Here is a 15,405-nt window from a genome sequence, read left to right on the forward strand (position 1 = left end):
CCTGTCCGAGAAGACAGGGGGAAACTGTTGGATGTCGATCTCTCGCCTCGACTGTATAACCGGTGAAGTGTCGGTAATTAAATTAAAAAGCTGTTCGCTCGTTTTACGATTATCACAAGGCCGCCTTAATTACTGTTAATGGTAACGGGCGAGAGAGCTCATCGCCGTTCAATGAGTCCAAAATGGCGGGTGGAAATCCTTCAGCGTGCGGGGCAAACTACGGTATAATCGCCAGTTAGGTGCTGGCGAACGACGTGGCCAGTAATTTCGCGCGTGTTTCATCGTGTTTACTGTGTTTCCCTCGGAAAATTGTTCCCGGAGGCCGCGTCTCGCCGGGGAAGAATGCGACGCGGGAAATCATGCGAATATTTTATGGCACGTAAAACCGCTGAACAGTTACAGCCTACTTCTGCCACGCGTCGTGTCGTAAAGCGGCTATTAAAACCATCATGGCCTATGAACGACGCGGAAATATTTTTCGACACCCTTCGCAGACCCTGCGAAACTTATTGTTAACTTCTCTTTACGTCGCTTCAGTAATTAAGCAACTTCCAGAAAGGTATAAGTTGTCCAGAAAGTTGTGGTATATTGATAACATACATATCTATGTCTTTGTGTACAGTTAGTTTGAACTAGTGAGACCAGAAGGTCTCTCTCAAAGGACTCGAACGAAGATCGGATAGAGAAGGATGAAAAGACGAAGAAAGGAGGATTTTTATATGTAAAATCGGAAGTAAAATGCAACAGGAACTGTACAGAGTGAGTCACCTAACGTTATCACCTAAAATATCTTCGTTGTTTTTAAAGATACATTAAATGTCTTGAAGACAAAGTTGAATGGTAAAATGGGGCTCATACGACACCAAAAACATGCTTGTTTTTACGACATTTTTTTCGAGATATCAAAGTCACCTTCATTTTTTTTAAATGGCACCACCTTTTTTAAACATCTACAATGATAGACCTTTCATTACGAATTCAGGGACTATAATTACTCAAGGTTTCACCGTGAAAGAATCTACGGGAAATGGTGTGTCGCATGTTAAAAAAAAAATGTTTCCGCGCGTGGTATTGGAAAAACCACAATTATCTTGAAATTGTGCAAGTTTAACGAATTCTTTCAAGGATAAAAAACGTTCGTACCACAATCTCCATAATTATCCCATATTCTGCAAAGTTTCAGCTTTCATTTAAAAAAAATTTCATCATAAACTTTTTTGTATGACCTTCGGTTCATGATTTTTTGGCGTGGGGCACACACCGCCACTTTCCAACTTATTTCTTTCAGGCTCCACGGCGTGGAAATAAAAAAGATGCCCCTACTTATTTTAAACTAAACAAAGGAAAAACCATCAAGATTCATCATTGGAGTCCTGAGATATTTAATTTTATGTAAACCCAAGAAATTATGGTTTTTTGCAATTATCTGGAAATCAAGGCCGAAACAAAAAAAGTGATAGGGGTAAAAGTTGTTCCATTTGGGGTCCTCTACAGCTGGTTAACGTTTGGCCGTTTAAAAACGGATTACCCTGTAGATATGGAATTTTGGAAAATGAAATGCAGAAAATGATGCCTCATTTATCTACTAACAAGTTGATAATACAATTTTACATTTTTCGTTTAGTCAGAAAAATGACATTTGTCCGCGTTTTTCGCGTTTCAACCCACTGTGCGACGACTCGTACACGAAATCTAAATTAGTGAGATAATCCGCTCGTGGGATTTTGAATAAATATTCGAAAGAAGTGTTTGAATTTAAGAAGATCGGGTTCCTTTTAATAATTGCTCGCAGCATTCTGTCGACATCAGCTCGAGGTGTACTCAGTCGATCGATCGATCGTGGCAGCTGATTTCTCGATACGACGAAGGGGGGCGAAATTGTCTCGCTGGTCGCATAAGTGCCCTTCGCATTATACGCGGAGAGTCTCGTAGACCACGTCCGGGAGCCTCTTTCTGTAACCCAGTCGCCCCTCTATCTTCAAGAAAAGAATGAACGGGTCCGAGGGGATGGGTTCGAAAGGAAGGAAGGCAGGAAGGAAGGAAGAGTCGGGAAAGAATGAAGAAACGGGCGAAGAGAAAAAGGAGGAAGAGGAGGCTCGAGAGATGAGTCAAGGGGTGGAGAAGGTTGCCCGTGTGAAAAGCCGGGCTAACAAAGGTGGGTAGAATGGCCAGACACATAGGAATTCAGGAACTATTTATAGTGAGGAGTTATTAGCAGCCGCGCGTAAATTCCGTTCTCGATCGTTCCTATATACCCCGATCGAAATCATCCCCTAATCTCACCCCCGAATCATTAACTCCATTCGCCGAGTTTCCGGGGAGCGAGACATTACCGATCTAATCAATTCCGATTATTTAATCTGGGAGAATCTTCGTTTGTTACGAAATTTTTATGGAAGACAATTAAACTGGGATTTTCTGATCTCCGATCCATGATTTTCATTATTGGGGCAGTTCTGTACGGTTACAGGATCATCGATATAAAAGGCGGGCGTGCACGCGTCTTAAGACTTCTCTTTACCTGTATCAATCATCCCCTTTAATTTCCCATGGGCACCGTGCCGTGGAATTAGACGATTCGGACTGTGTACGTGCGTAATTAGGTCTGAGGATTTTTATGTACACGCGAGACTCGACGTGACCGCACCGGGATTTCTTCGGTAATAAGAGCGAGCCACGATTTCGTTGCGCAAAGATTATTGAACAAACGTTCCGGATGCGCCGGTGCTCGCGGAAACTTCAACTTCTTTTCGTTCAATTATTCAATTCAATCAGGACGAGGGGAAAAATGTACGAGACAGAAGATTTCTGGAACATAAGTTTCCGAGAGAAATTGGAAAAAATTTGGAACTCTCGCAGAAGGGGCCAAAATGTTAATCATTTCCTTTGAGACTGTTATTCGGAGGAAAATGATTGTGGATAAAGTATTTTAATAATCGATACCAAGTCCGAGAAAGTATGTGAAAGAGGAATGTTTAATCGCTTTAGCGCAGTAATTCGTGTCTCTAGTTTACCATGAAATGCCAATTAATTCCGCAAATGGATTATAGCTTAAAATTGCGAGCTGTTTTTATAATCATTGAGAGAGAGAGAGAGAGAGAGAGAGAGAGAGAGAGAGAGAGAGAGAGAGAGATAGCCTTTATGCAGAATAATTGAAATTTTAATTATCAAAGTCTTTTTAGTTTCCTGTTACGCTTTCTGGTAGCGACTCGCTGGTATAAACGCTCCAGCCGCTAATTCTTCGGGTTAAAGAGCTTTTAATGAAAAAAGGATAATTAAGAACATTTAACGGGGAATAGGAGGTCGATAAAAATGCGCAAGACATAACTTTGTTCTCGTAACTTGGTGCTCGATTAAAACGTATTTCTCATCCCCCAGCATTCAGGGTTGTTTTTGTCCAGTCAGTATGAACGATGTTCGCTGCGAAAACAAAAATATGGCTCCAATATTTCTAAAAAAAACTATTTTTCATCGAGGTTTCACAAAAATCGGCCTGTATTACTTCGGATAGCCCCTCTGTCTGTTCAATGGAAACATCGTTCACCCTTTCGCGTGTTTTTTTTTTTTAGAAGAAAAAGAGAAAATACTTTGTGCTGAACAGTTGTATTAAGTCGTTCGAAAAATATTCTGCTTCTTTTATATTACAGCCTGTTAAAAGCCGACGATGCGACAATTACGGAGTAGTTGCATGGTGCGCGAGAACCTTTCTTTAAAACTTAACGATTCCATTGGCGGATTTTTCGTGACCGTGGCGAAGGGTTCGCCTTTTCATCCGCAGAAAATTGCGCGTGACGTCCACGCTGGATTATCGGGTCCCCTGCGTGTCCGTGTCAAAACGAATGCAACCTCGGGCTCAGGACGGGCCGGGGACACCGCTAAAGTCCCGCTGTCACGGCAGGAATCTGTCCGAACGGAACTGCGAACGAGAAGGACCTCGCTCGGGGAACGAAACTCGCGTGTCCCTCGGGAACCGCTCGTAATTCTGTTACGCTTGCTCGAACAACGGCCCCGACGCAACGTCCGCGCGCCGACGTTCATAATTATTCGAACGGATTAACAGGCCGGAACTCGGTTTCTCCGTTGGCAACCCCTTACAGCAAACTATAAATTATTAGGCTTCATAACGCACTCGCGTCTTCCATGTTTAGCGAATGATCGTTTCGATAGGGTAGGTACTTTCCTTCCATATAGTTTGAATAATCTTTCTGAAGAGGATTTCGCGAGAATTTCACTCTGCTAATTACGCATTTGGGGGTGCTTTAAGCGATCAACACACTCGGAGTTGATCCAACGGCTCTCATCCCTCTCCTAGTAAATCACGAGTTTCGTCCCGTTCTTTTTGCTCGAGCAGCCGTGAAGAGGAGAGGGGATGGTACTTTATTTTCAAGCCAGTTAAAATCCAGGTGTGATAATTTAGTGGGAGACATTTTACACGGCGTGAAGGCGCTCGCGCGCCATGTGGAAAAAAGCCTAACCTAATCCTGGACTCTGAAATATCTCTCTCTCTCTCTCTCTCCCTCTCTCTCTCTGTTTTGCTAGGTTCCGGGACGTTCCACGGCTGCGTCTCATTCTTTCGAAAAACGACGCGAGAACAAAAATATAAACTCTTTTTGCTGGAGCGCTGCAGACTGGGGATTGAATAATGAAAGAGTGCGTTCGCCTGAAGAAGTTATCCTCCGAGGAACTTCAATTAAATTTCGAGACAACGTTCGCTCACGATCAAATGCTTAACCCTTTGCGGACGAAGATTTTTTAAAACATTAATATCGTGGTCGGGGAAAAAGTTTCTTCGTATTTTGATGCAGAAATGAATCAAGCTTCTTCCATATTTTAAATGAAATTTATTAAATCAGGTATGTGCCGTTTTGATCGACCACCTTTCGCCATTTTCGAGGTAAAACCATAATCCTGTCACTGTTTTTTAGCAGCTTGGGTCCCATTCTTGCCTTCTTTGTAATAAAATTTCAAGATGTATAGAATTTCTTCTTTGTTTTCACTCATTTTCAAAACGTAATAACTTTTGACTAAATAAACGAATATCGCAATTTCTTATTTGCAATTACTCTCTGATATGTCACCTTTCAGACGCACTCAAGTAATGCCAGATCCGATTAATATTAACAGAGTTATGACATGGTAACTTCATCTATTGGGAGAATGCGAAGAAACTTTTTCCCAAACCTAATATGTTAATACAATTAAATGATTTGCCTGCGACTTTAGGAGCTGAATCCTAGAACAATATTTGTCCCCGAATGCTTAAATTCAGCTTGTCCAATTTCAGCTGAAAAATGAAGTTGGTCGTTGAAATTACCAATAGATTTTCCGTTGGGCAAGCCAACGCCAGTCTTCGGACGAATCACCGGACCCAGACGTTACCATGCTCGCGTTCCCGATTATGAAACACAGGGCGGTGATTGCAGGCGCTCGCGTAAACAAATTAGCGGCCGTGCTCGTTTACGCTCTCGTTCAGGAACGGTGCAAACGAAATTACGTCGGCGCCAGTTAAATGGAAGGCGGCTGTGTAGCGTTCTTTTGTGCGTCCGCTTCAGCATTCCATTCCCGGCGCGCGAATTCCTCGACATGCGAAATCATCAACGCCCCCCTCGTAGATCACTGAAATCTTACTCGGGCCCGGAGAGATTAAATTTCTTCGGCTGTCGGGCTTAAGCGGGCCCCCTCTCGCCAACCTTCTTAATGGAGCACCGACGTTTAGCTCCAGTTTTCTTTCATCGCCCAGGCAGTTGGCGCGAACATCGTTAGCGGTTTGCAGCATTATGCTTAATAACCGCAAGCCACTGGACTTGGCAACCCGCAATTGGCAACCATACTCTTATTTGTAGACCGCGGGTTTTACGCATTAGTGACAAAAATCGTAGATAATGGTCGTTCGGAAAGTAATTTCGTTTTTCGTGCAGTGATGGCATTACTTACTAGACTGCAGATTTTATGCATCTATGCCAAAAATGAGTGGATGGAATTTAAAATAGTAAAAACATTAAAACGATTTAACGAACCTGCTTATGACATATTGGGTTGTGTAATAAATTCCCGCGTTTTTCGTATTTTATTTGTTTCCCGCAATTTTGTGTTTTGTTAGGTAAAGTATGATATATGTATACAGCTTGTCAAATCTAGCTGTGCGGTTGACCAAAACTTAGGAATGCGCAGAAAAAAACAAAGACCTCACTTGACCAGAGAAGGAGGTAACATTTGAACGGTAAGTACACACCTCGTCAAAAGTGCGTACTGTCCATTATTTCTTAGGGTGGATTTATAGTGGAGCAGCAAGGTGAGCTGTGCGGTGAAAAAAAAGAAAAACAAAGAAAATACATATGTACTTTTTCATTAATATGTGTCGAAATGTTGTCACGAATGCTGGTTTCTTTTCACCGCGCCGCGCCGCTATCATCGATGCTCGCAGCTCCACTATAAATCCACACTCACAGCAGTAAACATACCAAACAACTGTTTACATGTTTGTGTGAATACAATTGTGTCACTGTACTTTTTAACTGAACTGTCGCCACGTGCATTGTTTGACAGGTGACGATCAGTTCTCTATCGTTGTGAAGTTCCGCCTATTTACCACTGCGCAGCGGGGTCATTTCCCCTTGCGGGGGACATTCAGCCGCACAGCTAGATTTGACAAGCTGTACATATATGCATTATGCATTCTCAAGTCTTTTTCTTGCTCTACAAACCTCTCTGTTTCAATTTTTCGAGTTAATTAACTTCAATCAATTTTCAGGCTTTTTCAATGGAAGTTCCAGGAGGCAGAACAATTCATTTTAGACATCTGCTCCACATCTTATTCAAGTTGTGTGGCACCCAAGCTCGAAATTTTTGAGTAAAGCCCACGGAATGAAGATGGTTAGCGATGGTCTGTCACTTACCACCGCTAATTATATTGAAGCAGATAGGTTTGTGGAGCAAGAAAAAGACTTGCGAACGCATAATATACTTTACCTAACAAAACACAAAATTGCGAGGAAAAAATATAATAGAATACAAAAAACGCGGGAATTTACTACACAACCCAACACGTCGCAAATACCTTTATCTCCATTGATAATAAAGTGCTTGTCTCCAACTTCAGATATCCATTTCTTCATCATACCGAAAATATATGCAATATGCAAAATGTGCAAAATATTATTATACAATATTTTCAAAATCCTCTACAGACAACGTAAATTTCTGTCCAGGTTCCATAACTTTACCTACTTTCTATAAAAATATGCATTTGCATTAACAGCCGCTGTCTAGTTATCACATTCGAATAATATGTTATTTCGAAAGGAATGTTCCGATTGGTATTGTGGAATTCCGGGTCGAAATGTGTTTTGGCAAGCTGCAGGACCATTTGAAAAAAGCGGCAGGCTGTTGAGGCGAGGCACTCCACGTTGATTCCAGATAAAGTATGTCGAGAGAGATAGAAAGCCATTTGGAAACCACTCGGAACTACTTATGGCGCACTCAGCTATCCGATTAGAGGCTAAATTATGACGTATTTCGGCACCACCTGTACGCCACGGATAACCGATACTGATGGCACACGACCTGTCGCGATGCTAATTTATGCGAGCTTCCGCGTGCTCGCCTTTGCACCGCGTCGCAACTGAACTGCCCTCTTCCAATTATAAACGAGCAGTTTCTTTTTTTACCGAGCTGTATTCATAGCTATAATCGAAGCGGTTAAACGTTATTTTTGTATGTTGTTCCGCGGTCGATGTCCCCGAGAAAAATTTCGAAAATTTCGGGTCGCCTTCGCCGCACGAGATAAAAATATAACGAAATTCCGGCGGTGTAATTTAGACCGGAGACATTAATACTTCCACTCCCGATACACCAATAAAAAGTCGCCCACGATGGGAGCATAAATGTCGTCCCATAAAACCCCGGCGCGCACCCTTTCTTCCACCGCTCATAAAGTCCGCGACGCTTCAAAACACCGGACAGACGTAACAACGGCAGCGACAGCGTTGTATTTCAACCGAGGAAACCTCTGATTCTCCACGGCGAAGCTCGACGAAATATTCGGGTATAGGTTCCCGCGGCCATTTCGATCACTGACAGCCGCAGGATGAGCTAGGCCGATGGGTGCGAGAGGTCACAGGCGCGGTTTCTTTCACTATAAAAATAAATTGAACGCGCGACAGGAATTTTTATTTGCTGCTTTTGTATTTTTCTACGAACCGAACAGAACGTCTTCGTTTGATTCTGTCTGCGCGAAACTCGTTCGGCTTGTAAGATAAAACCGCGAATGTTTATTACGGAAATTCGATGGTTATTAAAAGGTAAGGGACGACCGATTCGGTTTATTCGAACAATTCCCATCAGATGGTGTTTCCGGTTCGAAGGTATTCGATATCCGATATTTATGGGGCGATGTTTCGTTGCGCGGTCCACCGGTGAATTCTTCTTCCCCTGTTCGATTTGAATCGAAGACGATACCGATACGTTCCTTGGACGTTTATAAGAAATCGATTGAGATATCGAATGCTCCTCGGTCGGCCAGGTGACGCCGGTATTTCCGGCGAACCACTCTCGATACGGATGCTAAACTGATTTGTTATAAAACTATGCGAGCTGGAACGTAAAATTGTTTCTTGAATCCACGTTTTCTGAAGCACAAATGTTTGCGCTTAATTCATTATTAGGTATGGGAATAAGTTTCCGCACTTTCTTGTTGAAAAAAGCGTATAAACCATATCCATAGCGTGTAAACGTTTCCCAACAGTAGTTCTTCAAGTGTTTCACGTGAATTTTCATCAAGTAATGCTGGCAAATCAGTATCTTCGAGTTTTTTGGCGCACCATTGCGATCTTTGTCCCTTACGATCATGGTTTTTAAACCGTCGAAACCATTCTTTATAACTTGTATTTGATGGAGCATCGTCCCCTAAATATCCACTAGCAAACGATGAGTTTCCGCGACACCTTTCTTTAAAACAAAACACTGCAACATAACTTCCCGCAAATGCTGCTTACTTGGAACAAATGTCGACACTTTTCACGCGAAAAATTTACTGCTGTTCGCGCTCCAAACAATTGCCACGAACTGCGTTTCCAAGCTTAGATATACACACCTTTCAAGAACATGGGCTGCTCTTTACTTTACCGGATTCAAAATTTGTGCCTTTCTCCTATTAATTATGATGTATTTGGTATGTAATCCAGTAGATTTGTGCACGGGGCGGTTGCAGGTTGAAGTTTCGATCCTGTAGGATCAATGGTTCACGAGATATGCTTGCCTGAAGTTGTGCATTTTTCAGTGTTTTTGACAAGTAAGGGCGCCACCATATTGGTTTGTAGAGACGATCGCGCGCCGTTGACCGAGCAGAAACTAGAAAATTAATGCTGATAATATAGAGCGGGTATTGCGATTGTTGTTTGAATTTTGGATGACATGGCCACGATATGTTGCGTTTTAACCGGTCTGGATTAGGTCTGGGTTAGGTTTTTGTAAATATTTTCCACGATATTTCTTCTCAAACATTTTCTGAGATATTCTCTCTGTGTTAGCGATACTACTGTGTGTCCGTGCTGTCATCTAGCGGTACTGCTCGGTAAGCGGCTCTTACCTGTCAAAAACATTGTATGTAGATTGCTCAAATTTAAGCAAGCATAACTCCTGAACCATTGATCCTACGGAGCAGCTGCTCCGGGTACAAATCTACTGAATTACATACTAAATACATAGTAATTTATAGGAGAAAGGCACAAATTTTGAGTCCGGTGAAGTAAAGTTCACCCAAAACATGTAAATACTACGTTCCATGAAATACGCGATCGGTACTTAAGTACAACGACATCTGTTAAAAGAACAGAAACTTATTCCCATACCCAGTATTGTGAGAGAAGCCAAGCTCTTTAAGAATTGCTAATAAAGTCGGTTTAACGAGCGGGCTGGTGTCGCAGAGGAGAATCTTTATTCAACAGGGTTTCCCAGTTTATCGATTGGTGTTCGGCGATCTCTCCGGCGTCGATTATAAAAGGATGAGCCCCGCGGACCATGTTTTATCCGGCAGCTCTTCCTCGCCAGGTTGCCAGGCTAAATCCTGCGATCCCATTATCCGTGTCTCATCCATAATGATGCAGATTACAATAACAAATAGGTGACAGGGTCGGCAGCCCGTACGATATCACGGAAAAAGAATCTCGGAGATTCTCTTTCCGCGGATCTGCCTGGCACCGCTCGAGAGGACCTTTCTCGATTGAGAAAGCGGGGAAAAAGCTCTGCCGGTCCTGGCAGATTCGAGTACAGTTTGCCGAAGCTGGAAAGCATTGGGAAACGCAGAATTTCTGTGTTTCGGACACCGGTGCTGCCGACAGCCCGATTTCTTTCGATAAATTTGTCGCCTTTTTCGAACACTTGCTTGCTTTTGTCGGAGAAGATGGTCGGGAAAAATGGAAATATTATTTATAGAATGAAAACGTGCGAAGAGAATATTTCTTCTTTGTTAATGTTTTTGCTACGGCACATTATACGAGAGTTTCCGATCAACCGACCTCGGCTATTTTCATTTTCGAATCCAGGCTAGCATCCTCAATGGGCGAGACTGTGGAATCGAAATCGTGACTTCGGACACGAGTTGATTTCCAAGCTCGATGTAAATGCTCCCGGAGGACAATGGGAAGCGACTGAACGTGGTCCTTTATGGAGAACGCTGGCCTCCCTGATCAACAAAAACAGTACAACGGGGATCAGGCCTGAAAAAAGGCCGTGCCAATGGTGTATCAACTTAATCGATTCCTGCCGAGTGGAGCTGGCGAAATTGAACCCAACATTATTCAAAATACTGTTCGGATTACTAAAACTCGTATAGCGAAATCTACAAACACATCTAAAACAAAAATCTATTAATTTACGTAAATAAACCGACAAGTTTCAGTGGTTGGTGGATACATGAATGGGAAAACGAATGATGGGAGATTGTTCCTCAGATATTCAACTAACTAGAGCAACAAAAATTTTACAATTTATATAAAATTTTAAAAATAATCGCCTAATCGGGGCAAATAGCCTACTGCGCGCCGCGCCGATTGGTCACCTTAAATATTCATAAATACGCTCTCGGCGAGCCTAACGAACGAAAAATTGGACACGAAGGAAACCGTCTCGCGTTCTTAATCCGCCGACAGAAATCGCTGGAAAATTTGCTTTGTAAGGGAGCCGTGTTAAGGCAGATTTTCCGTCGGAATATGCAAGGAGAGTGGACAGTCCGGAAGCAATCGAGAATTCTATGAATAATAATATTCCTATTTGTTTCGCAGGGAGTAAAGTAAGGGTCCCCATTTTTATGCGAAGACGATTAAAATGGAGAAAAATCAACGAGGAATAAATGAAGGGCTTCGGTAAACAATATCCGCTCCTGTCCCGAGCCACTGGAGTCTGTCTCTTTTTAATGGTACAGCTTGTTTATCAGCGACGCGAGTGTTTACAGAAATTATTTAAAGAAGACGTGGGGACGTTAACATCTTTGATTTTGCTCGTCCGACGGAACCTTGTTTATCGAACTAGTTCGTCGCCTTTTAAGGTAAAGTGAAACATAAAAAAAAGAGAAATAACGGAGGAAAGATCTTGCGAGCTGTCGCAGACATGGCGACAGTTCGTCGTCGATGGAATCCGCAAATATTTCCCAAGACGGAATTTTCTTCGCGAGTCCCCTCGGCCCGGGAACATCGCCCGTTTACAAATGTTCGCAAACATTCGCACAAGAGCGCGGAAAATACGGTTTTCGACTGGAATGACCGGGGACTAACAGAAGTCGGACGCGAGTTCCAGGGTTGTATCGATTCGATCGATGTCCCCAGACATCGATTCCCAATATTTCAGAACCCGTTCCTGCAACGGAGCACGCCATACGCGACTACGATTTTCCACCTTTGTAGTCGTCATTCCGATCTTACCAGTCTTTTCTTTTCCGACAAAGTTGACCTCGATTCCTGCTCCTTCGACCCTCCGGCCGTGTGTTTGTTTCGGAAAAGGTCCCCCTTTGAGGCGCAGAACCTGCCTCCTCCATGGTTAATAATTGAAAACGCGGACAAAAGACTGGGACCTTGAGGAGGAACGTTACGACTCGTTTCGAATCCCTATTTTTGTGCAATAGAACATTATTGGGACATCCTGTATCTCAGACGTTGGAGCTTATTATTTGAATGAAGCAAAATTGATTTTTGCATCGTCGTTTCGTGGGGTGTGTTGATAAAAGAACAATTGGAATAAGAGAAGACTAAAATTTTAGGACACGTCTAAGAACTTCCCGGACCAATAAGCGTTTCCCAGGGAGACGTTCGGGGTTGGCGAAAGGTTTCCGATATCTGTCGCTGGGTCCGTAACCGGTGGAACACGGGTTGGCAGTCGGGTAAGCAAGTTGTCGGCGAAAAAAGTCAGCGGAATAAACGCGCAGGAATCCGGCTGGGAGGAACGTAACCGCGGCGAATGTAAATCTCGCGTAACAACGCGGCTCTTTATCCCGATCGGGAGTATCGCGGGTGGATATCCGGTTTTCGTTGGCCGCTCGACGCAACGGAACGACGTAATAAAGTTTGATCGTTGTCTCGCTGCTTTATTCGGATACTGCTCGGTTCGGTAGACGCGTCCGTTCCTTCCAGAGAGAATTCTTCAAACAATTCATTGACCGGCGTGGTTTCAGCTCGGTTCTTGAAATTCTCGCGACCGGTTCCTATTCCACGAAGGGATCAGCCGAAATTACTAGGTCGTGAAGAAGAGTTGCAACGATGCGCAAGACGAGACGAAACTTGCATTTAACGTCGAGGATTAGCTGGTTCGCGCTGCGGAGCTTGCTTCCCGCTGACCTAGAAATCTCGAACAATGCTGTTTAGGGTGTAAGGAGACACAGATTAGGAACGCAGCTGGGCTAAATCGTCGGACGTAGACGTTGAAGATGTTTCACGGGATCTAAAGGATTTTTCGCTAATCTGGCCAGAACACGAAATCGCAGCAGTTTTGATTGCTTCGTGCTGTCTGAAAGTCCACGGTGCCGCCGACCATAATCTCCGCGGACCAGTCGAAAGTTCTGGAAGTTGCCCGGAAAGGAAATTTTTCTCGCCGTAAGACTTTTCGGAATGAAATCCCGTCATCCCGAGTCCCTTCCATTTCCCGCGGAATATAAATCACGATTTAAATACGAATGCAAGCGCGTTCCGCGAGTCGTCGAACGGATGACGCGCGCGCGATTCTTGGATTCGCGCGGGTAACGCGAAACGTATCCAGGAGAAATCGCATCTTTCCGTGAAGTCGATCAATATTCATCCGCGCCGCGCTCCTTTATATCTGGATGCGAGGAGTTTTCACTCAAGAAACACGTACCGGCGCGGCGCGGCGCCTCGAGTTTCCCTCATGTAACTTCCCGAATAAATCGTATGCAAATGAAAAGTTGACGATGGAAAGAACCGACTGCATTCGCCGATGCATCCAGTTGTGGCACGCACGTGGAAGAATGCGCCCGTTGTTTTTGCCACCCTCTGTTCATTAACGGCCTCAGTCGATTCTTCAAACACAATGTATCATTAACGATTTTGTTTCATTTCTGCTGCTTTGTCAGGCTCGTTTCTAGCTCTGGTCTAATAAATTTCAATCAAGTTCCGGATTCGAATGCGCCGTATACATATGTGCAAATGCAATTCGTTCGATCGTTCTATAGACAAAAATAAATATGTTCGACAGTGTTCCCTCATCCGTGGCAATAGATCTTCGCAGCTTATACGTTTGTGAAGTCTTTCCTCCCCATTCGCTACCGATCGCGAATAGTTAACGTTCCGCTGATCGGATTTTCCTCGATTCAGTTCCCGTGCTTCAATCCTTTATGGCTACACAATTTCGAAGCGATATTGCAGCGGAATGTTTTTGTCTCCTCGGTAAAAGTAAATTTGCAATATCGACTCATCAACCAGTCCCCTTGGGTTTTCTGCGATTTTTACTATAGTGTGTAGGCAACCGGGTACCCATCTCTATGCTTCCTTCCATAATTTTGTAATGTTCCTGATAAGATATTGCAAAACCGTTCTTGCGTGAAAGAATCTGTGGGAAATGATGTGTGGCATGTTAAAAGAAATTTTTTCCGCGCGTGGTATTGGAAAAACCACAGTTTTCTTGAAATTGTGCAAGTTTAACGAATTCATTCAAGGTTAAAAAACGTTCGTACCACAATCTCCATAATTGTCCCATATTCTGCAAAGTTTCAGCTTTCATTTAAAAAAAATTTCATCGCCCTATCTCATTTCTCTCGAAAGTTCTTTGATTTTGACACAGATTTCGTCGGTTTGGCCCATAGTGCGACGTAGAGAAAGAAAGTTGAACACACGAATAAGAGTCATTCGCTTCATCATGGAATTGTATTGCAATTTCAAATAATTCTTCGCCAAAATCTTTTAAAACAATGTCTGGTATATTGTAGGAAGGGATTATGAAGAGTATCGATAATGAATACCAGTAAAATTTCTCATATATCGGAATAGAACGCCTGGGTTACCCCGGGTACCCAACAACAGTGAAATTCTGGTTGCCCACACAAGGGTTAAATCTAGAATAAATTCAATAATTGGAAAATACAAAATCTGGAAACGGTCATCTGACCAGTAGTGGCTTAGTGTTAATGTTATGGGTGAGAATAGACCCAGGCGCCGCGTCGCTGTCGCGCTTGGGGGTAGCGGTAGATGGATTTTCCATGGCCAGAAGCTGCGTCTAGAAACCGTGGGACGCAGATATAACCGGAGTAAATATTTGTGGGTACGAAAGGCAGAGAGAGCATGGTGTTTACCCCACGGCTTGGCTCTTCGGCGCGAACAGCAGCCTGTTTGGGAATTAGACCGACGACGTGGAACGCGTCCTGCGATCTTTGTGAACGGCCGATTCGAGTGTACGACGTTCCCAGGATAAATCCCGTGAGCAGCGTGCCATCCAGCCGGGGGATTAACAGAATTTCGTAGGAACAAGCTGAAGGATCCCTAACGCTCAATTCGGTATAATCACCCGACACACCCTGACAAGCGTGCATGAATTATAAGGATGACGTAGGCGTGACAATTGTATGCTGATCGCTTCAGGAACAATGAGCTAGGACAAAAGTAATAAAACACTCTCATCGCGGTTGTGCAGCCCTTCCGGGGTTAAAGCAGAATTATCTTTTCCGAGCAAGTGCAGGGAACTATGCGCTCGACCATTCTTTCAACTGATGACCCAGAATCCTCCATTTTTCCTCGCCTTCTCCTCGTCTTCCCTGCCAACCTTCCGGATTTCGCGTGATGGAAAGGAACCCCGAGAATTATGGAATCTTTCGAGTTCCCGAGAAACGCTGCTAGAAGAAATCTTAATAAACGTCGCGAACTTGCATTGGTGTTCGCGAACCAGGATAAAAAGTTCAGTCGATCGAATAAA

General features: G+C 43.6%; 2 protein-coding genes across 2 annotated transcripts in view; both read right to left on the reverse strand.

Annotated features, from left to right (window-relative positions):
• Positions 1–15,405, reverse strand: part of Alpha-man-ia (alpha-Mannosidase class I a) — a 679,808-nt gene that overhangs the window by 432,821 nt on the left and 231,582 nt on the right. The window lies entirely within an intron of this gene.
• LOC143212637 (facilitated trehalose transporter Tret1) overlaps positions 1–15,405 on the reverse strand; it is a 57,084-nt gene that overhangs the window by 17,370 nt on the left and 24,309 nt on the right. Inside the window, exon 1 of the mRNA XM_076431607.1 lies at positions 1–15,405. This exon is cut by the window's left edge and continues 17,370 nt beyond it; it is cut by the window's right edge and continues 24,309 nt beyond it. The gene's annotated coding sequence lies outside the window, so the exon portion shown is untranslated.

The sequence above is a fragment of the Lasioglossum baleicum genome, chromosome 10 (genome assembly GCF_051020765.1).
Source record: "Lasioglossum baleicum chromosome 10, iyLasBale1, whole genome shotgun sequence".
Classification (NCBI taxonomy): domain Eukaryota; kingdom Metazoa; phylum Arthropoda; class Insecta; order Hymenoptera; family Halictidae; genus Lasioglossum; species Lasioglossum baleicum.